Source organism: Xenopus tropicalis, chromosome 5 (genome assembly GCF_000004195.4).
Source record: "Xenopus tropicalis strain Nigerian chromosome 5, UCB_Xtro_10.0, whole genome shotgun sequence".
Classification (NCBI taxonomy): domain Eukaryota; kingdom Metazoa; phylum Chordata; class Amphibia; order Anura; family Pipidae; genus Xenopus; species Xenopus tropicalis.
This window is the reverse complement of record NC_030681.2, coordinates 48,484,569-48,507,032: the sequence shown is the minus strand read 5'-3', so window position 1 is coordinate 48,507,032 and position 22,464 is coordinate 48,484,569.

Below are 22,464 nucleotides of genomic sequence, written 5' to 3'. Positions count from 1 at the left end.
GCCAAGATTAACTGTGGGTGGCTAATCTCCCCATGGGCCATCACCATAACAGTTTATCAAAGGCAGATATTAAGTACCTTGTTCCTTAAAGCATAGCACATAGCACCTGGAATCTGATTCACAATAACTGGTACTAGAGAAGAGTTGTGCAATATCTACAATTGCCTGCCACTAATGTTGTAGGGTATTTATTATTGCATCAAAGAAAGGCTTGATGAATAAAGACCCGTGTTTTGGCTTTCCATGCAACCTCCAAATAAAAACCATGCCCTTTACACACCAACCTCTCATGCTCTTTTGTTGCTCTGTTGCTCTGGAACTCTGTTTCTCTCTATGAGGCCACCAGAGGCCACCCCTTTAGATTAGAGGAACGGAGCTTCCATTTGAAGCAGCGCAGGTGGTTTTTCACAGTGAGGGCAGCGAGGTTGGGGAATGCCCTTCCTAGAGATGTGGTAACGGCAGATTCTGTTAATGTCTTTAAGAGGGGCTTAGATGAGTTCTTGAACAAGCATTGCATTGTGATACTAAAATCTACAGTTAGTGATTTTGGTATATATGGTTTATGTATGCGAGTGTATAGATAGGTCAGTATAGGTGTGTGCTGGGTTTACTTGGAGGGGTTGAACTTGATGGACTTTGGTCTTTTTTCAACCCAACTTAACTATGTAATATATAGGATTTTAAGGAGCATATTTTTCAAGGGGCAAAAACAAAGTCTGAAATATGCCCCTATGTCTATAAATAATTTTCCTCCAATTGCGACTTCACATCTCTTTGCATTTGTGTCATGTTTCACCTGTTTAGATTGTAGATTTTTAAGGGCATTAAAGATCAATAGCAGCCTGTAGAATTTTTTTCATGTTTCTTGTTGTTTCCACAACTTATTGCCTTGTCTATACTATATAATCATTGTAAGATTGTTCATTGTTATGTATCACAGTGAACTATGCATAGAAAATAAATAGATACATAGATAAACGTGTACACTATTATAGAACAAAGGTCATTGAGGAGCTGGATAAAGTCTTGTATGCACTTGTCGAAAGAGTGGTAACTGTAACAGGTTATGAATTTATTTCATTGTATTATGTAAAGCATTGCAGCAGCAGTGATTTATTGTCTCCATCTATTTACATTCTACAGAAGAATCTTCCACGGCTACTGCATCCCAGACCATTTGTTATGAACTGAATGTGCAGCATAAAGCATTAATCCTTTAGTCAGACAGCATCATATTGTACTATTCAAAACCCGGGGATAATATCTGCACTTTTGATTATGATGCATTTATTTATGGCCTGCCAGTTTTTATATACGTTAGTGGCACAGCATTTTCTCTAGTGGTGTACTGTAGATAGGCCAGCAGAGAAAAGGTCGTTCTGCTCCTGTCTTTTGAGCCATCAGAGTGCCCACAGGGTGGATTTTGTAGGCAATATTAATAGTTTCATTTGAAGACCAAAATCCGTCACGTGGGCATGCTGCCCAGCAATGCCTGTAAATACACACACACATAAGACAGGGAGAACAGGAGAAAATCAGCCCTTTCTCTGCTGACATATCTACTCTATGGATTTTAGCTGGGTAGTTCATGGTGCATCTAGAAATGAGGGAGTGAAGAGGAGACATATCTTCCTTTGACTTTCTGCTGTTCTGATCATTTGTTCATTTTGTATGAACAATTGGAAAAATAGGAAGGTGGCCATACCATATGTGGCCCCTAATAGACTCCCAGTGAGTTTGCCCTGTAGGCCGATCAGGTGCAGAGTGTACACAGTTGGCTCGTGAATTCTCTGTAAAAATTCAACAATAAAATACACAAGTTACAGGTCTGATCTAAAAAATGTTGGCTTTCATGAACCCTTGCAATGTGTACTTGAAATGATCACTTTATGTTGGTGCCAAATGTGGATTTTATGGGAGATGAGTTGCTGCATTGCTGATCAGGAGATAGCAGGGTACCTGATTATTAAGATAAGTGTTGACAAATCTTTCATAGAAACCTGGACACATATTAAAGCCACATCCTGTATGATTAATAAGGTAACTTAGATTCATGCAGCAGAATGTACTGAATTCTTTGCAGTCATGCATAATTCATTTACATTTGAATTTAAATGTTCATTTTTTATGGTGTCAGGTTTTATGGGCAATTGCATAATATAAAATTCCAAAGCTATAGTCACCTGACCCACTGGTTCACCAAATGGTCAAGGCAATTTTAGATGTTATGTTGCCCACCCATGGAGCTATTCTTGAGCAGCAATATACCCAGAAATGCACAATGGGCCATTGCCCTAAGTCTGTTTAAGACTAATTTATGTTATCATGCAGTTACACAGTCTCCTGCTTAGGGTTGCTATCTCATCCCTTTAATACATACAGTATGGCATGCTATTAAAACCACTTTTGCAATTTATATGTTCTTACACTGCTAATATGATGAAGTGTATAATGAGATAGTCTGAAAAAGTTTCAAAAATGTGCAGCAGCCCCTATAAAAAAAAAAAAGCCCTTATATTGCTGTCAATCAAGTTCCAATAAAGCTGTAGGGCCCACATAGCAAGCAATGAGTTTAGTATTTAATCAACATAAACAGGCTCCATTGTCATTCATTCCTCTCCATCCACTCATAGGAGGAAAACTTTACTCATATTTTAAGGCTGTTGCTTATAAAAAATATATTTTATTTGGCAAAAATACCATATTTGCAGCTGCTGGACAAACGAAATAGAACTACAGCTATAAATATAATAAAAAATGTTTGCTTTATGATGTTACTAGCCCATTAATGTTTGAGGAGATTTAGAAAATGTATCTTAGTGTCAGAACTCATTTAGCTTTGATATGATGTGCACAGTCAAATTACATATAGTAGTGGATGCGAATAAAGCATAATGGTGTGAGCAAATGAAATAAAGGGAATGTTGACGCATATTTATACCTCTATATATATATATCAGTAGCCTATATGTGAGAAAAAACTTCACTTCTTATCTGTCATTTGAGTTACGAGAATGTTCAAGTATAAGTATTAGGTACTTGTGAGTAATAAAAGGGAAATCATCTTTAAAAATTAGAATTATTTGCTTAAAATGGAATCTATGGCCTTCCCGTAATTTGGAACTTTCTGGATAATGAGTTTCTGCATAATGGATCACATATCTGTACTTATATGCAGAATAGATAAGCATTGCTAGACTACCAGTGTAAAAATATTGCAATCCTAATAAATGTAAGCATATACTAGGATTAGTAAGAAACATTATATTATATTTATTAATATGGTTAAAATATAATCAATGCAATGATTGATAACCAAGTCCTGCCCAAAAATTTGATCTGAAGAAGTAATTTCTGTTGGGGTGTAAAGCAGCATGGATTTATTCATAAAAACCACGAAAGGAAATGTGACATCAGAAGTTTCTTTTCTGTGTGGTGTAGTAATAAGGAAATAACTGAACAGAAAAAGTAGTAGAAACCATCAGGTGCATAAGATACATGAGTAGCTGGGCTTGATTCCTTAGCTACAGGAAAACATTCATTTGTTATCTTCTATGGTTGCTACTGGTTGTACTTGCATGCTATAGGCTCTGCTTCACTTTGACCTACACTCTGCCATGTGGTTTATAAATTGGGGGTGTGAGTGCACACCAGTGCCAGCCCTTATATGGGACAGGGCATAAATAAAATTCCTCTTCAGTATTGGTTAAAACATCAGCATATTTAAAATATCAGCTTCACTGTCAACATAACTGAAATGAAAATAGCTCCTATAACTACTGTAGGAATGAATAGAATGTGGGTGAATTTTTGGGGTATATTTATCAAAGAGTGGAGTTAGAGCTCGCCAAAGTCCGCTAGAGTGAGATTCTAGCACTAAAAAATCCAAATCACTAAATAAATCAGACCGTCAGTAAACGGCCCCCTTTGTATTAAACTTTAAACTCACATTTTGATAAATCTGCCCCTTAGGGTGGAATACACAAAAGTGGAGAAGGAAATTCCAAAGTTTTTGGTGAAAAAAAGACAGTTTATAGACATGTGAATATGTCGCAAAAAGGATAAAAGCAGGCCTTTTCCCTCACTATTTTTAATATGAAGATGCTTCCCCCAATCTCAATTCATCCTGCTTTCAGTGGCAGCATACGTGACTAGCACCTACGTTATTAGTACATTCATAGGGATCAGCAGCCCATTGTAAACAAAAAAAAGGGCATTGTATACCATTTTATATATAAAAGTAGCTGCGTCACTTGCCCCAACTTATTTGTGCCCACGTAGCATGCCCAGAGCTACAGCGCTGCTCAGCAGTGTTGGCCACCACTTTTAGCTGTGTCACTTCTGTTCCCAACAATCCATCTAGCTGATTGGCAAGCAGTGCATGTACACTAGAGGCCAAACGGTGAAACTGGGCTACTGTGCATGTTCATAGTTGAGATCCACGGACAACCGAGAGTCACCCATTGGCAGACTGACAGGTTTAGGAAGAGCTAAAGAAAAATTCAGAAAAAATGGTATAGGATAGAGGTTTGTGAATACTGTGGGAAATCCAACAAATCTCAACTTTTATTTTGTCTCAATATCACTGCTTTTGTGAGTTCCCCTTTAGTCTGGTTTAGTATGGGGGCATATTTATTATAGTGTCTAAGCCAACATCAACGGTGGTATTGACCAATCTGATGTTTGCTTTAACTTGTAGGTAAACGTTAAAATGTAAATGCTTGTTGGTTGCTCTGAGCAACATCACCAGTGACGCTGGCTTACTCACCATAATAAATATGCCTCTATCATCATTATCATCATTTATATAGCCCCAGCAAATAGCGCAGAGCTCACAAGAGCTTACAATCTCCATGAAGAGCTCTTAGTGGTGAAAGAGAGAGAGAGAAAAAAGAGAAAGAGAAGTAAAACATGATGCTTTGTTCCTTTGCACAATGTGTACATTAATAGAGCTAGACATGACCACAACATTATTCGGAAAAAATAGGAAGTTAGACTGAAAGAGTGTTGGATAAAACTGTATTTCTCTGTGAAAGTTCAACATGATTCCCCATATGGCTCACAGTATTTTCTCAGTGCAGTACACCATACTCACTGAACACCCATAAGCTTTGATTTGTTGCATGTAATTTAGTGCATATCACATAATAATAGTGGAATATTGGTTTCTGTAATCTGTATTAGTAAGTAAAGGACCATTTGTTTGTAGATGGATGTACTACTAAGTCTTGCTCTCTGCTGTTGGAACATTTGATTTCCGCATAAATTGGGACAATACGTTCCAGGTCAAATTTTGTGGCTGGACATTTAAAATCTTCATATTAGAAAAGTATAGACATATAATTTTGAGACATTTAAATAAAATATTCCACGGGGGCTGGGAATGGTGTAAAAACATGTTAAAAAAGCTTTGTAAAAGCTATCAAGAATATGTTTCTATAGATAAGGTATAATAATAATAACAAAGCAGTATTAAAAATGGCAAAACATAGAAAGTGAGGAAATGACTGCTTCACTTGCAAAGACCTTTTTTAAAGTATGTGACTTTCAAAAACTTCTGAAGAAGTGTTGTTTTATAAAAGATAGAACATGTCAAAAAAAGTAATTTGCTTTTGATAAAATAAATAGGAAGTCTGTTGCATTAGATATTGTCTGCTTAGATTCTGCCACAGTACTAAACATGTGGTACTATATGTAAATAGATAGAAAACTGGCTAACAGACAATGTACAAATGATCTGTCCTGTTTCTCTTTGCCGAGAAATTCACGAAACTGCTGAAAAATTTGCAAAATGCGGCTATCGCACTACTTTCTTGGTGAACTTTTGCAGTGGCAAATCTTTGTGGGTGAAAAATTTCACTCATCACTATGTACAAAGTGCAGCTGTCTGTTGAATTAAGGTTTTTAGTAACATGCTCTATGGTTCTTAATAGATTAATCTGCATATTAAATACCAATGAAAAAGGGCATTATGTGCCATTCCTTCATACCGCCACACTCCTGAATTGTATTTTCCAGGACCAAACTTATTATAACAATCTAAATATTAATGACAGTCCGATAGGGGGAAGGGATGCTGGTGGCACTAGTTGCAAACATATTTTTTATTTGCAGTTACAGTTTCCAATTACATTTTAGATATGAATTTGGAAAAACACAAAATACAGGAGCAGTGGGTCCCTGTAAGCTAAAGGGGTCTCCAGTTTGCAAAGCCTCATTAACCTACTGCATTTATTTTGAAGTACTGTAATAAGTTACCAATGAATCCAGTTATATATGTATAGATGAGCAAGGGTTGCACAGGTTTACTAGGCATGCTTTGACATTTTCCTGTCTTAAAATCAAGTGTTTATTTTTTCCCTTCCATCCTCATTTCTTGTGTCCATGTTATTCCATGTATGTATGACTAGTTACAAATTTTAAGAAATAATACAAATCAACAATGAATTTAAAAAATGGTCAAACAAACTGTTTCTTAGTATTTTTACGAGAGGTCAGGCCTTTGATCTAGTAGCATTACTGGGTAGATTTGTTATAATCTATTCAGAGAACATTGTAATTTTCTGCTAAAATCATCATTCATTAGGTGGTGTTTTACCTATTCAAGAAACATAAATTTAAAAACTCTATTTAACCTCATGTAAATTAATCTCTTAGACTTCTGAGAATCTTAGACTCCCTTTTTCTTGGGTGCCCTAAACTAATGTGTTATTGCATTATTTGTTGGCACATTCAACATGCAGATTTTGGCAATTTATCTACCTGTATATGGGCCAGTCGCACTGCTATTTGGCAAATGGTGCAGATATTAATGGGGCTATATTAAACATCTTGTCAGGCAAGGAGCACATTGTAATGCTGATGCTGACGGGTTTCCATAGGCCCGGATGGGGATGGCAACATGTAGGTGGCCAAATTGAACCTTGCCAAACAAGCAGATATGGCAGTGTATGGTCACCTGTACTCATCAGCTTTGTGAGATAATGAAAGTAAAACACATACTTTATTGTCAAACATGCTGAAACAGGATAGGAGAAAGGAGTGCGATACATTATTGTGTTGGGTTGAAAACCCCAACATACTGTTCTTCGACTTTGGCTTATTCTTCCGCTTCTTCTTCTTCTTACCCCCCCCCCAATTTCTAAACGCTACTCCTCCTACAGTTTTAGGGTTACAACACCCAAACTCTCCACACTTCTTCGCCCTATAGCGGAGCAGGTTGCTTGTGCTTTTCTAAGCGATCCCGCCCCCGTCTTTTTGTGGCGCCGCTCCGAACACCCCGATTTTCTCATTGACTTTGACAGGGACGATTTTCAAACTGCTGCCACACTTACAGCTTTGAAGCTGCACCCCCCGAACTTGAATAACATAATCAATGGGTCACCCTGAATGAAACAGTGACTTTTGCTGGATGACCCCAAAGTGGGAGGGGCCAACAACAGCCAATCTAATTTCACCCATTGCCTTTAATGGGGAAATTGAAACTGCTGCCAATCTTACAGCTTTGAGGCTTCACTCCCCAAACTTGAATCACATGGTCATGGGATCGACCTGAATGAAAATATGATGATTGTTGGATGCCCGAAAGTGGGCGGAGCTGTGAACAGCCAATCAGATTTTACCTATTGACTTGGGGGAAATTCAACCTGCTGCCGTTCTCAGAGTAATAACACCAGGGTCCCCAAACTTTGCAGAGTTATGCACCAGGTAACTGCTGTTCAAGGTTACAAAAAGTGGGCGGAGCCACCAACAGCCAATAAGATTGTACCTATTGACTTTTATTGGTTTTATGCCAGAGTTCCCAAACTATGCACAGTCAGTCACTGGGTGATTACGTCAAGTTGTTGTTTTTTTTTTAAGTGGGCGGAGCCACAAACAGCCAATCACATTTTACCTATTGACTTTCAATAGGGAAATTCAACCTGCTGCCATTCTTACAGTATTAACCCCAGGGTCCCCAAACTTTTCACAGTTGGTCACTAGGGGACTGCAGGTTTAGTTTTGGAAAAGTGGGTGGAGCCACCAACACTGGGTGGCTTTGTAGTCAAGGTTAGAAATGTGGGCGGGCCACCAAAAGCCAATCACATTTCTTTCATTGTTTTCAGTGGGGAAATTTTAATTTCACATGTTTAATGTCAGGGTCCCCAAACTTTGCACAAGTTTCCAAGTTTAGAAAAGTGGGTGGGGCCAACAACAGCCAATTAGATTTCACCTATAGACTTCATATGTTTAAATTTAAACTGCTGCCATTCTTTAAATATTAATACTAAGGTCCCCAAACTTTGCAGAGCTAGTCATCAGGTAACTGTGGTACAGAGTTAGAAAAAGTGGGTGGAGCCACCAACAGCCAATCAGATTTTAACTATTGATTTTCAACGGGGAAATTTAACCTGCTGCCATTCTCACAGTATTAATACCAGGGCAACTAGGGGACTAGATTTTTAGGTTTTCACCTATTGAATTTTTTTTGTTAAATTTAAAATGCTGCCTTTCTCACACTATATATGCCAGGGTGCCCACTGTTTGTCACTGGGTGACTTTGACTCAAGGTTAGAAAAAGTGGGTACACCCACCAATCACAATTTACCAATTGACTTTTATTGGTTTAAATTTAAACTGCTGCCGTTCTTTAACTATTAATCCTGAAGTTTAACTATTAATCCATGAAGTTTGTCCTCACACTTCCCTTTCTAGTAGTGAATATAGTAGTGAATTAAGTTAAGTATGTTTAGTTTGCTCAGTGATGAAGCAATAGAAATGAGTAAAGAATAAACTGAAACTTTTGTCATTCTGTCCCTTGTCTGGATAGAACTGCAGAGGGCATTACACATTCAGGATAAAAGCCACATCAAAACTAACCATGGTGGGTAAAAAGAATAAATGAGAAAAGGGAGAAAAAATACATGAAGTGAATAAGGCTGATGCCACACATAACGTGTGGCGTATATTTTTGGCAAGCGGAAAAACGTTTGCCGAAAATATTGCCACACGTTCCTACCTGAGCATTCACCCGAATGAATGAAATACGCTCGGGTGCAGGCACATGAAGCAGATATCCACCGAAGATGTGAAGTCTCATGTTCTTTGGCGGATATCGGCTACATGTGCCTGCACCCGAGCGTATTTAATTCATTCGGGTGCAGGCACAAGGTAGGTGAAAACTACAGCAGTGGGGCGTATGCTCGGCAAGCAGTTTTCGACTTACAGAAAATTCTCTCTGATCTCACTGTGCAGCATGTTATGAAACCAAATGTGTTTCAGGTGAAAAAATGTGCTAATCCTCAATACAGGTGCTGGTAACTGATTTAAATAAATCTCTACAGGAAATCATAACCTGAAATATCCATAAATGGTCTGTGACTGATACTGTTGCTATTAGCATTGGCATTTTCCAATATATTACCATTGCACCTGAAATATGTTTCAGCTTCATTTTACTGACAGTAATAGTGTATAGTTTTGTGTATTTATGCTGCCACCATGTGGTGCAAATAGATAAAGCATGTCACAGGGTACGTAATTATTCCTTGGCAATTTACGCACTGTTTGTGTGACTCTCATATCACCTTGATTACTCACAACCCAACTCTTCTGCCATCACATGGACTTTGTATTTGGGTGGGTAAAAAAAATCATAGGCTTTTCTTAAACTACACAATTCTAAACCAAATTTGTGAAATTTGGCTACCCCATGACTTTTTTGACATGCGTGACTTTTTTTGATGCAATTGTGACATTTTCCTCACTTGGCGAACCTTTTTTGCTGAAAATTTCTGCAGCCGTTATGCAAAAAAATGTACTAATGGCCAAATGCAAAGTTTTGCAGAGAATTCACGCCTGGCTAAAAATTTCGCTCATCACTACACCACGCTATTCTGTCCCAGGAACCCTGTTTAATATAATCTACTTTGGAAACTATGCAATTCTTTTCAAGGCTGTTTATGCACTGTGTTACAAAAGGTAGAGGTAGTTAAAGGGTTAATATTTGGTTAGGCTGAGATGGGTTTAGGCAGGGCCATATCTATATATAGGCACCTGAGGGCCTGTGCCTAGAGCAGCCTGTGCTATAGTTAGATTTAGGGACAATGCCCATTTGCTTTCCTTGATACTCCTGCTATTCTAGCCTGAAGAACAACGAAGATGAGATTTGTGAGTGAAAATGTTTCTTACCAAGATATTAAAACAGTAGCTAAATAGCTAAAATTGTCATTACAAACACAAAACAACATGGCTTCATCTTCTTTACAAAAATGTTTTTATGCATTTAATATACAAAACAAAGAGTTCCCCAAAGTGCTCCTTTTTCTTATAGCCACATTGTTTAATGAAAGTTACCATATTTATTATATTATATATTATATAATTGATTACCCCTTTATTTCATGATTGGGAGACTGACCAAATATTTAATCTTACAATGGTGTTCAAAGCCAAAATGTCAGCAAATCCTTGATCTAGTGGGGTGTATGTAATCTGTATGTTTGCCTTCTTTTGTACAGCACTGTGGAATATCTTGCCACTTTATAAATGCCTGTTGAGAATAATAAATAGGCAATAGTGTCAAAACAATCCTATCAAGTTTAATGAGTAAATCCTTTTTTTTCAAAACACTTGGGGGCCATTTACAAATGCTCTGATTTTTTTTTTTTAGCACTAAAAGTCACAGAAAAAGTTGCACATTTTTTGAGATTTACTATGCGACAAAATTGCTAAAATTCTGAATCCAACAATTTGCCATCTTAAACTTGTTGATGTCCCTTGGCAGATGTCCCTTCCCTTCCCTGGAGGATCCTTCTTTGCTTCAACTTTGAGGATTTTTGGATTTTTTTTGAGGATATTTGATGTTGTTTTTTGTGCAGCAATTAGAAAAAGCTGCATACTTTTAGTATCACAACTTATTAGTATCACAATAGCCTTGGATACTATGCTTATTCAAGAACTCATCCAGGCTCCGTTCCTCTAATATAAAGGGGTGACCTCTGGTGCACTGATTATTTTTATGGGAAAAAAGAACATCCCCCATCTGCCTATAATCCCCTCTAATGTACTTGTACAGAGTAATCATGTCCCCTCGCAAGCGCCTCTTTTCCAGAGAAAACAATCCCAACCTCGACAGTCTCACCTCATAGTTTAAATCTTCCATCCCCTTAACCAGTTTAGTTGCAGTCTCTGCACTCTCTCCAGCTCATTAATATCCTTCTTAAGGACTGGAGCCCTTGCATACTCAAGGTGAGGCCTTACCAGGGACCTATAAAGAGGCAAATGTATGTTGTTATCCCTTGAGTCAATGCCCTTTTTTATACAAGACAGCACTTTATTTGCTTTAGTAGCCACTGAATGAAATTGCCAGGAATTAGACAACTTGTTATCTACAAAAAACCCCAGAGTTTTCTCCATTAAGGATCCCCCCAACACACTACCATTCAGTAGATAGCTCGCCTTTATATAATTTCCACCAAAGTGCATAACTTTTTGAGAGCAAAGAAGAGTCTTTTCTTTAAGGGGTCAGATCTTCATCACTAGAAGCTGTACAAGTTCTCCTAGAAATAAGGCCTGCCTGGAGCACCCATAGATGTATAACCCCACTGTACTCCTTGTATGCCCTCCTTGTTTGTCTTCCTCACTTATAGTACATGTACCATGTGTGCCAAAAACCCAAATGATAGGGAAGAAAGTGGATGTAATGTAGTAAGTGTAGGGCTGCTACCTTTAGTTGCTCTTTAATGGACCAGTCCATCCATATTGCTGAAACGTTTATGTTCCAATTTGAAATTCTCCTGTAACAATGTTCAAACTGTAACTTATCTATTATCATATGCTGCCATCTACAGGACAGAACAAGAGAATATAGCTGTTACTTATTTCAGCTTTTTAAAGAGAAAGTATCTACAAAAAAATATAATAAACAAAAATTAATGATAAAACTTACAAAAGAAACATTTTATAAAAAAAATCAGCATATATACAATTTAAAAATACTTATTAATAAAAAAGCGACAGATTTATTAAAGGACAAAACAGTCTCCCTTACCTCATTTTTGGGGTAAAAATGGCAAAGAATGAAAAGAAAAATGCTTTAGAAGCTATTTCAGAATATTTTTGTGTATACCAGTATATATATTGAAGATTATATAGAAACACTACCTAAACGAATGGATTCACTTACCCGGGTGCAGGTAAGTAGATAAAACACCACAGTACTGCATTGCATGGGATATTGTACAAAAAGTTAATTTAGGCAGCACTCCTACCTTTCAAACACCAATTGTTTTCTTCCTCAGGGGCAAACAAACAGGATCATGATCAATAGAAACCAATAAACACAAGTCACCAGTGAGAAAATGGTGCCAAATCCAGTCCAGGCTGTCACAGCAACTAATGCAAATAATGTCACACATTAATAGGGTTTATTCATCAATGCTGCACCTGGGCTGTAACTAATGGCAACAAATCAAATGTTATATATACAGTGGAGGAAATAATTATTTGACCCCTCACTGATTTTGTAAGTTTGTCCAATGACAAAGAAATGAAAAGTCTCAGAACAGTATCATTTCAATGGTAGGTTTATTTTAACAGTGGCAGATAGCACATCAAAAGGAAAATCGAAAAAATAACTTTAAATAAAAGATAGCAACTGATTTGCATTTCATTGAGAGAAAATAAGTTTTTGAACCCTCTAACAAAAAAAGACAATACTTAGTGGAAAAACCCTTGTTTGCAAGCACAGAGGTCAAACGTTTCTTGTAATTGATGACCAAGTTTGCCCACATTTTAGGAGGAATGTTGGTCCACTCCTCTTTGCAGATCATCTCTAAATCCCTAAGGTTTCGAGGCTGTCTCTGTGCAACTCTGAGCTTGAGCTCCCTCCATAGGTTTTCTATTGGATTAAGGTCCGGAGACTGACTAGGCCACTCCATGACCTTAATGTGCTTCTTCTTGAGCCACTCCTTTGTTGCCTTTGCTGTATGTTTTGGGTCATTGTCGTGCTGGAACACCCATCCACGACCCATTTTCAGTTTCCTGGCAGAGGGAAGGAGGTTGTCGTTCAGGATTTCACGATATATGGCTCCGTCCATTTTCCCGTTAATGCGAATAAGTTGTCCTGTGCCCTTAGCAGAAAAACACCCCCAAAGCAAAATGTTTCCACCCCCATGCTTGACGGTGGGGACGGTGTTTTGGGGGTCATAGGCAACATTTTTCTTCCTCCAAACACAGCGAGTTGAGTTAATGCCAAAGAGCTCTATTTTGGTCTCATCAGACCACAGCACCTTCTCCCAGTCACTCACAGAATCATTCAGGTGTTCATTGGCAAACTTCAGACGGGCCTGCACATGTGCCTTCTTGAGCAGGGGGACCTTGCGAGCCCTGCAGGATTTTAATCCATTGCGGTGTAATGTGTTTCCAATGGTTTTCTTGGTGACTGTGGTCCCTGCTAATTTGAGGTCATTAACTAACTCCTCCCGTGTAGTTCTAGGATGCTTTTTCACCTTTCTCAGAATCATTGACACCCCACGAGGTGAGATCTTGCGTGGAGCCCCAGAGCGAGGTCGATTGATGGTCATTTTGTGCTCCTTCCATTTTCGAACAATCGCACCAACAGTTGTCACCTTCTCTCCCAGCTTCTTGCTAATGGTTTTGTAGCCCATTCCAGCCTTGTGCAGGTCTACAATTTTGTCTCTGACATCCTTGGACAGCTCTTTGGTCTTTCCCATGTTGGAGAGTTTGGAGTCTGCTTGATTGATTGATTCTGTGGACAGGTGTCTTTTATACAGGTGACTAGTTAAGACAGGTGTCCTTAATGAGGTTGACTAATTGAGTAGAAGTGTCTAACCACTCTGTGGGAGCCAGAACTCTTAATGGTTGGTAGGGGTTCAAAAACTTATTTCACTCAATGAAATGCAAATCAGTTGCTATCTTTTATTTAAAGTTATTTTTTCGATTTTCCTTTTGATGTGCTATCTGCCACTGTTAAAATAAACCTACCATTGAAATGATACTGTTCTGAGACTTTTCATTTCTTTGTCATTGGACAAACTTACAAAATCAGTGAGGGGTCAAATAATTATTTCCTCCACTGTATATATATATATATAAAATATGGACTTGAGACAATCATTTAAAAAATGTCCACCAGATGGCGCAGGTGATAAGTATATGGAATGATGTCTCCCTGAGGGACTTGAGGCTCCAATTAAACTTTGCTAACTGAGTTACATATTCTGCACATTGTTCGGGGTTATAGTGCTCACTTGCAAATGCAAACAACATTAACATTAATGCCATAGTACCCGCTTAGTTGCTTAATACAAATATAGGCATGTTTATTGAGATGTAAAATTCTTGCATAAAAATGTGGTTCAATATTTCTACACAATTACATTGCTAATGACCGCTGCCCATTAACTTCTGTTACCCCAGACTGTGTGAAGACCATGTAGAGGTGTGTGTGTGGGCAGGTAGTCATAGCCTTACTCTTTCTTTACCTACCCCTTTGTGTGGAGCAGCATGTAATACAAAATAATTTGCAAATGGTAGGAGTGGGGGGGGGGGACAACTGGGCTGTGACTTTTTTGGGAGGCCAGTGAAGTCTACAGAGGTATTTACATGGCAAAACCTGTCAACAAGTTTCACTGTAGGGTCTCCTAAAGGGATGGTTCACCTTTAAGCAACTTTTCAATTGGACTTTTTTATTTATTTTATATAACTTTCCCTTGTTCTTCTAATTCTTTGCAGCTTTGAAAAGGGGATCACTGACCCCAGCAGCCAAAAACAATTTCTCTGGGAGGTAGTTTTACTGCTATTGTTACTTTTTATAACTTCTTTTTCTATTCAGGTTCCCTCCTATTCATATACCAGCCTCTCATTCAAACCACTTCCTGGTTGCTAAGGTAATTTGGACCCTAGCAACTAGATTGCTGCTGAAATTCCAGAATGAATAGCTGCTGAACAAAATGTGGAATAGCCAAAAAATACAAATACAAAATGAAGACCAATTGCAAATTGTTTTGGGATATCATAAATAGTGATGAGCAAATTTGTCTCATTTTGCTTCGCCATAAAATTCATAAAATAGCAAGAAAATTTGCTAACAGCAAAAAATTTGCAAAAAGCATTTGTCGCACGATTCTATTTTTGTCGCCTGCGTCTATTTTTTCACACCCGCGCATTTTTTTGACGCAACTGCGCACTTTTTTACGTGACCGTGCCCAATTTGTCGCGCAACAAAAACATTTCCTCTGCAAATTTTCACTGAAATTTCACAAAACAATTTTTGCAGAAAATACAGAAATTCGCTCCAAATCCATGCCTGGCGAAAAAAATCTGCCGGCCGCGTCCCCTAAGTCTCTCCCCCCCTCGCAGCGCCCCCCACCCGAAGTCCTCCCCTGAGCGCGTGTAATTTACCGCGTCGGGAGGAGCGGTCGGGCAGAGGGAGCGCAGCAAGGGTGAGGTCTGGGCCGCCGGGGCCCACCGGACAATCATTGGAACATGTAATAGGGTTATATTTTCCTGCAGTGTTTTCAAAGGTGATGTTTACTTGGGGCACCAACCTCTAATACTAAACATAGAGGACAAAACTGTTTCACTAACCTGTTTGTGCTTGCCTGTCAGGGTAGCCTAAACACAGACCCTCCAACCCACCTCACACAAGATATGGTATGTTCATATCATTACACAGAGGTCCTTCAGAGCTCACATGGTTTGTAATTGGCCTAGATTATTTATAACCCGACAATACTCATAGACAAATGAAAAATAATAAAATATTTAATATTGTTCAAGCTAACCAATCTATTACAGGTATAGGACCAGTTATCCAGAATGCTCGGGACCAAGGGTATTCCGGATAAGGGGTCTTTCTGTAATTTGGAACTCCATACCTTAAGTCTACTAAAAAAATCAATAAAACATTAATTAAGCCCAACAGGATTGTTTTGCATCCAATAAGGATTATTTATATCTTAGTTGGGATCAATTACAAGGTACTGTTTTATTTCTACAGAGAAAAAGGAAATCAATTTTAAAATTCTGAATTATTTGATTAAAATGGAGTCTATAGGAGACGGGCTTTCCATAATTCAGAGCTTTCTGGATAACGGGTTTCCGGATAAGGGATCCCATACCTGTACTAGATAAAGTAAAGCTTAAGCTTCGCAAATAACATGTTTTTGGGTGCATAGAAACTATTTAACAGTTTAGAGAGTGAATGCAAAAAATAAAAGTCCGCATCAAAAGACATTTAAAAGGTAATGATACATTAGACTTTATCCTTCCTCTAAAGGTCCCCCATACACGGGCCGATTCTAGCTGCCGATATCGGTCCCTTAGACTGATTCAGTAGCTAATCGGGCCGTGTATGGGCATTCCCGACGGGCCTGCCCGACCAGGGTCTGACTGGGGGGTGCAGGGCCCACCGGGGCTCCCACCCCTGGAGCCCTGCAGGTGCCATAGCCGCATCCCCTAACCCCCCCCCAGGGGCCCCCCTACCCCCCCCCGCAGGGCCCGCGCCTGACGTCCTCCCCGAGCGCGTATAAATTGAGCACGTCGGGGAGGAACAGTCAGTAGGGGGAGCGCCGGCAAAGGTCGGACTGGGCCGCTGGGGCCCATTAGGGCCGGGGCCCACCGGGATTTTTCCCGGTGTCCCAGCGGCCCAGTCCGACCCTGTGCCCGATCGATATCTGGCCTGCAATCGGCCAGATCTTGATCGGGCAGGTTAGAAAATCTAGTCGGATCAGGGACTGCATCGGCTCGTTGATGCGTTCCCCGGATCGACTTTGCCTATGCCCCAGGGCCCCAGGGCCAAACGACCGAATTACCCTGGATTCTCCTGATGTCGCCCACCCTTGGGTGGGGGATATCGGGAGAAGATCCGCTCGCTTGGCGACATCGCCAAGCAAGCGGATCTGCCCATGTATGGGGACCTTTAACCTCATACTCCATATGAAAAGCAGCTTCAGGTCAATTATTAGTCTTGCAGGCCAAATCCTGAGAAACTCGCCCAATAGGATTTTATTTATGCAAATGGTTCAAGTGGATCTGCTAGGATCTCCTGGTTCCCCTATATTCTAGCCCTGACTCTAGAAACCAGAGATTGCTAGACATACAGTACAGTACAGGAGAGTGTTATTTTATAATAAGTATCTATATGGTATGGCATTGGCTAATGGCCAGGTGATGCTGAACAATGTGTTAAAGAAAATCATTTCGTTACTGCTGAGAGGAAATGGATAACCATTCAAAGGTTGTCACTATTTCTAATCAAAACCAAAAAAACAGTTAAGGAAACTTTTTAATATATCAGCAAGAAAAAGAAGCAACAATAAAGGTAAGGTCAAAGTCAGAGATGCAGGGAAGGTAACAAAAGCAGCTAATAGAAATTAGGCTTCCATTCAGGGCTGTGTAATCAAGAACGTTAGGAATTCATTGCCTCACAAAGTGCTGTAAAAAGACAGCACTCTTATAGGAAGGAACACTGGGATTTGTTATGATGATACACTGCAGAGCAGAATCTGATATTATTGATTAAAGTAGAACTAAACCCTACAAATAAATATGAGTAGAAATGCCATATTTTACACACTGAACTTATTATAAACAACATACCGTATATACTCGAGTATAAGCCGATCCGAATATAAGCCGAGGTACCCAATTTTACCTAAGAAAACTGGAAAAACTTATTGACTCGAGTATAAGCCTAGGGTGGGAAATGCAACCGCTACTGCTAAGTTTCAATAATCAAATAAATAACAGATAAATACATAGATAACTTTAGGTAAAGAAAAATGCTACAGCAGCAGACAAAAGCAAGTTTGGGAACGCTAAGGAAGCTGCCATACTAATTATCAAGTACTTGGACCCCAGTGTACAAGTCCCACCACAATACTACAAAAATAATTTTCTTACATTTTGAAAATCAGTCTTGTGATTGCAGTACAGCAGCCCTGCTTTATGGCTAAGCACGCTTCCACTCCTACTCACCAATGACTTGCCCCTTGCTGGTCCCATCCTGCTTCCCCTTGCCCCCCACTACCTTAAGAACTCCCCTCCTTGTTAGTGGCCAGAGACTGCCACTCATGACAAGCCCCCCCGTGCACCAATCGCCTCCATAGAACTACATATCCCATAATGCGGCCCCCGTGGATGGAGGTGAGTCTGTGCATGCAGGTTAAGGAACTCTTCTGAAGCATGTACAGTATCTGGCACAGGCAGTTTTGGCACAGGTGCTTGGCCGCCGTGTATAGTGACGAGTCGCTGTGCTGATCTGCCAGCCATATAATCTGCAGGCAGTTCTTTACCTGCACTGTCCGGACCAGGAAGCGGGAGCATTCTTCTTGATCTGACGATGAACGCGCTCGCACGGAGGTGAGTGCGTATGCATTACATCGTCAGATCAAGAGTCGGCAGGAGAGTGAACGGAGTGCACGGTGTCCGTGTGCGACACGCTGCGCGACGTACGAGGTGGCAGATATGTACCGGAAGAATGCTCCCGCTCCCGCAGGTAAAGAACTTGCTGCAGATTATATGGCTGGCAGATCAGCACAGCGACTCGTCACTATACACGGCGGCCAAGCACCTGTGCCAGATACATGATACAGAAGCGTTCCTTAACCTTGCGCGCACGGACTCGCCTCCATCGCCTCGTTCGAGTGCATTATGTGCAGGACGGACACAAGTGGAGGTAGGTAGGGGAGAGGTATGCTCGAGTATAAGCCGAGGGTTACTTTTTGAGCACATTTTTAGTGCTGAAAAACTCGGCTTATACTCGAGTATATACGGTAATACTCTGTAATGTATAATAAAACTATATTACAATTCATCTCAGAGCCCAGTGGCCTAAACTCGGCTTGCAGCCAGGTAACTTTTTAAGGTCTCTGATCTGGTGGCTTCTCACATTGTTATGAAGATAGAAAGACATTACTGTCTTACTGTGCGCACAATATAGAAGGGTTCTATAGTAACATGGGCCAAAGTTGAAGAACCATAGCAACCAATAAGATGTTTTCTTCCATGATACAAACTGCTCTGGTTCAGTAAATTACAACAGCTGGTTGGTTGCTATGGGTTAATAGTCCTAGCTTTGACTTCTGATATTGGGTTACACAGCTTTATAATGAAGAGCAATCTATTTGTAGACCTATTGGTTACATTAAAAACCTTTGTAAAAATAATGGCTTAGTGATTGCAGCATAGATTCAGATGCAAATTTTCCTTCGTTGACAGTTGTCCTGGGTAATATGTAATTATTGTCAGCATAAATTCAAAATTTCCACTGGAACAATGTAGCAGAAGCTTGCTGATAAACAGACCTGGGGGGAACCAGTGAATAGTTGTAATTTCTGTATTTTGCAAAACAGAATAGAATTGTGTTTTTTTTTTGTTGAGATCCACTTTAACAAGCAAGGACCATAACAAATAAGCATATTTCCTGCAAATGGACTGGGGGTAATGGACTGGGGGGTGACCGAACTAATGGTGCAGAAGAACCATCACTGTGAACTAGGCACGCACCTCTTCTGCCTGATTCTAGGAACCAGAGATGACTGCCAGGCTAGACATACAGTACTCAGGAGAGTGTCATTTAGTCGTTTTCACTATTCCTAATCACAATCAAAAAAATAGTTCAGGGAACCTTTTATATCATTGGCAAGAAAAAGAAGAAGCAACAATCATGGTGAGTTCAGAGATACAGGGAAGGTACCAAAGCAGCTAATAGAAATTAGGCTTGTTTTCAAGGCTTTGTAATCAAGACAATATACTTTAATTATATGTCAATGATCCAACAACTTTCCCAATAACAATTTTACTCAACCTTCATGTAGAATGAAGAGAAGGCTTCTTTCAGTGTTTGGTCATGCATGAACCAATATAATGTGAAACGATTTTTTTTTGTGTAAAATACATTGGGGTCTTTTCGTGGTGGCATTTTTTGTGGTGTGATTTTGTGATAATATTTGCTGATGCTGGAGGTGAAATTTTGCTTCTCATCATTACTAATGACTTAAAAAGGTTGACCAGGACATGGACTGGAATGTGCAGTGGGAAGGGCCAGAGAAGGCTTATTTGAAGAGGAATTGGGGTGGGTCAGGAGAGGAAGGAGAGGTATATTTATAATAACATTCCAGGCCTTGGTTGATATTTTACCTGCTAGGCTGGTGAAATACCAGCGAGTAGTAACTATAGACACACATCCACTCATTTATTGACCTTGCCAAACAAGCAGCTAGAAAGGTACATGGCCAACTTGGGAATCCAAGCTTGGGAGATGATAAACATAGATGGGTAAACATCCCATAAACACTTTGTTTGTCATGTTTCTAAATAAACTTTCATGCTTATTTGCAGGTTTAATTCTGCTAATTCACCCTAATTTCACATAAATCTAGATCTACATTTGCGGATAATAAAATGTATTCTAATTGCTTGTAAGTGGTTCTGAAAATTCTGAATTCATGAAAGTGTGTTAGCAGATTGCTGTTTGAGTCATATACCTTACAGAAGGTGTCTTCATTTGTCTTTGTGATACTTTTGTGTCTTTGTGTCTTCATTTATCATTTGTCTTTGTGACACCCTTATATGTAGCAAGCCTAGTGATGATTGAGATGGCCCTGACGTATGTAGATATCGTGTTTGACTCATTCGAGGAGATTAAATGACTTGTTCACTATGATTTCTTTAATTATGAACTGGTATTAAACTAAATGGTATTTAATCCTTTTATCAAGTCCTGTTTATGCTTGTGTTGAAACAGAAAGAAAGCAGATAAAAAAGCATTAGACTTGGCAATTATGAATATAGAAAAATAGCTGAATGGCTCTTGATGCTAAAGAAAAAAGGGCTCTATCGTTCCTATGCATATTATTCCTGATACCTGCACACTTAAAAGGCTTCTTGCATAAATAAACCTAAGCAAGACTAGAAATTAGGCTGCTTGTGAAGAATAACATTGGAGAATATAATTTAATAATTATTTCTACTAAAACAGAAAAGAAGGTAGACTATTCTTAGAGTACAGGTATGGGAACCGATATCCAGAAAGCTCTGAATTACAGGAAGACCATTTCCCATAGACTTCATTATAATCAAAAAATGCAAATTATTTAAAATGTTTTTCTATTTCTCTGTAATAATAAAACAGCACCTTGATAAAATCAATCTTTATTGCAGACAAAACAATCCTATTGGGTTTATTCAATGTTTAATTGATTTTTTAGTAGACTTAAGGCACAGTGATCAAAATGACAGAAAGACCTCTTATTTGGAAACCCCAGATCCCAAGCATTTTGGATAACAGGTCCCTGTATTAGGGTATATAGTATATAGCATATATTCCCCTGTAAATGGCATACAGGTGAAGTATCTATTATCCAGAATGCTTAAAATCTGGAGCTTTCTGGATAAGGGATCTCTATGTAATATGGATCACCATGCCTTAAGTCCGCTAAAAACATTAAAACATCAAATAAGCCCAGTAGGATTATTTTGCCACCATTGCAGATTCATGTAGCTTAGTTGGGACCAAGTTTTCTTATTACAGAGAAAAAAAGGAAAATTAAAAAAGCTTGAATTATTTGCTTATAATTATCTATGGGAGATGACCTTTATATAATTCATTGTTTTCTGGATAACAGGTTTCAGGATAAGGGATCCCATACCTGCACTAACATTATTTTTTGAGTTTTGAAGACCCCTATGTATGAAAAGAAGCAATCTACCTTCCTAAGCACCCTTAGAGAGCTAGAACAGGAAGTTTGGATGACTGTACCACTGACAATTAGGTAACACAGAACTGTCATCTATGGGAAACTAGGTTCTGTTGATAATTAGAGATGAGCAACTTGTTTCTGCTGATAGGCATATGAGTTGAGGAAAAAGGTTGCAGAACAAAAAGTGAGAAAAAACACCCATTGACTCCAATGTGTTTGGCACAAAAAGAAACACCTGTTGACTCCAATCGTCCAGAAAGGCTTATTTTAATAGGCATAATTCGGATATCTACAATTATTTTTTGGTATTGTTATCTAACTGTGAACTTCAATAACATAAGAACATATATTACATGCTTATTTTCCATTGTAATTATAACTTATTTTTCAATTGAGTTCTAATACAGAATCTAATGGGATGGCTATATTACTGGCTTATTTAATTGTCCTTCTCTCCCCCTAGATCCTATACTCTTGGTGAGGGTACTCCTAGACCATTTACCTCACATGGGGCTAAGTTACCAGAGACCCTTTCTCACGTCAGTCACATCCAAAGGCATTTTTGGGCCCCTGGCCACAATCTCTGCACTAGCTGGAATTCCAATTAAAAAAATTGAATTTTGGCTCTTTTTTTTTACCAGGAATCCAAAGCAAAATACGGCTTCAGTCAGCACTCCGAACGACCATGGTAATTAAAACGAACCTTTAAAAAAAAAAAAAAAACAGGCTTTCTGTTTTTAAAGGGAATGAATAAAGG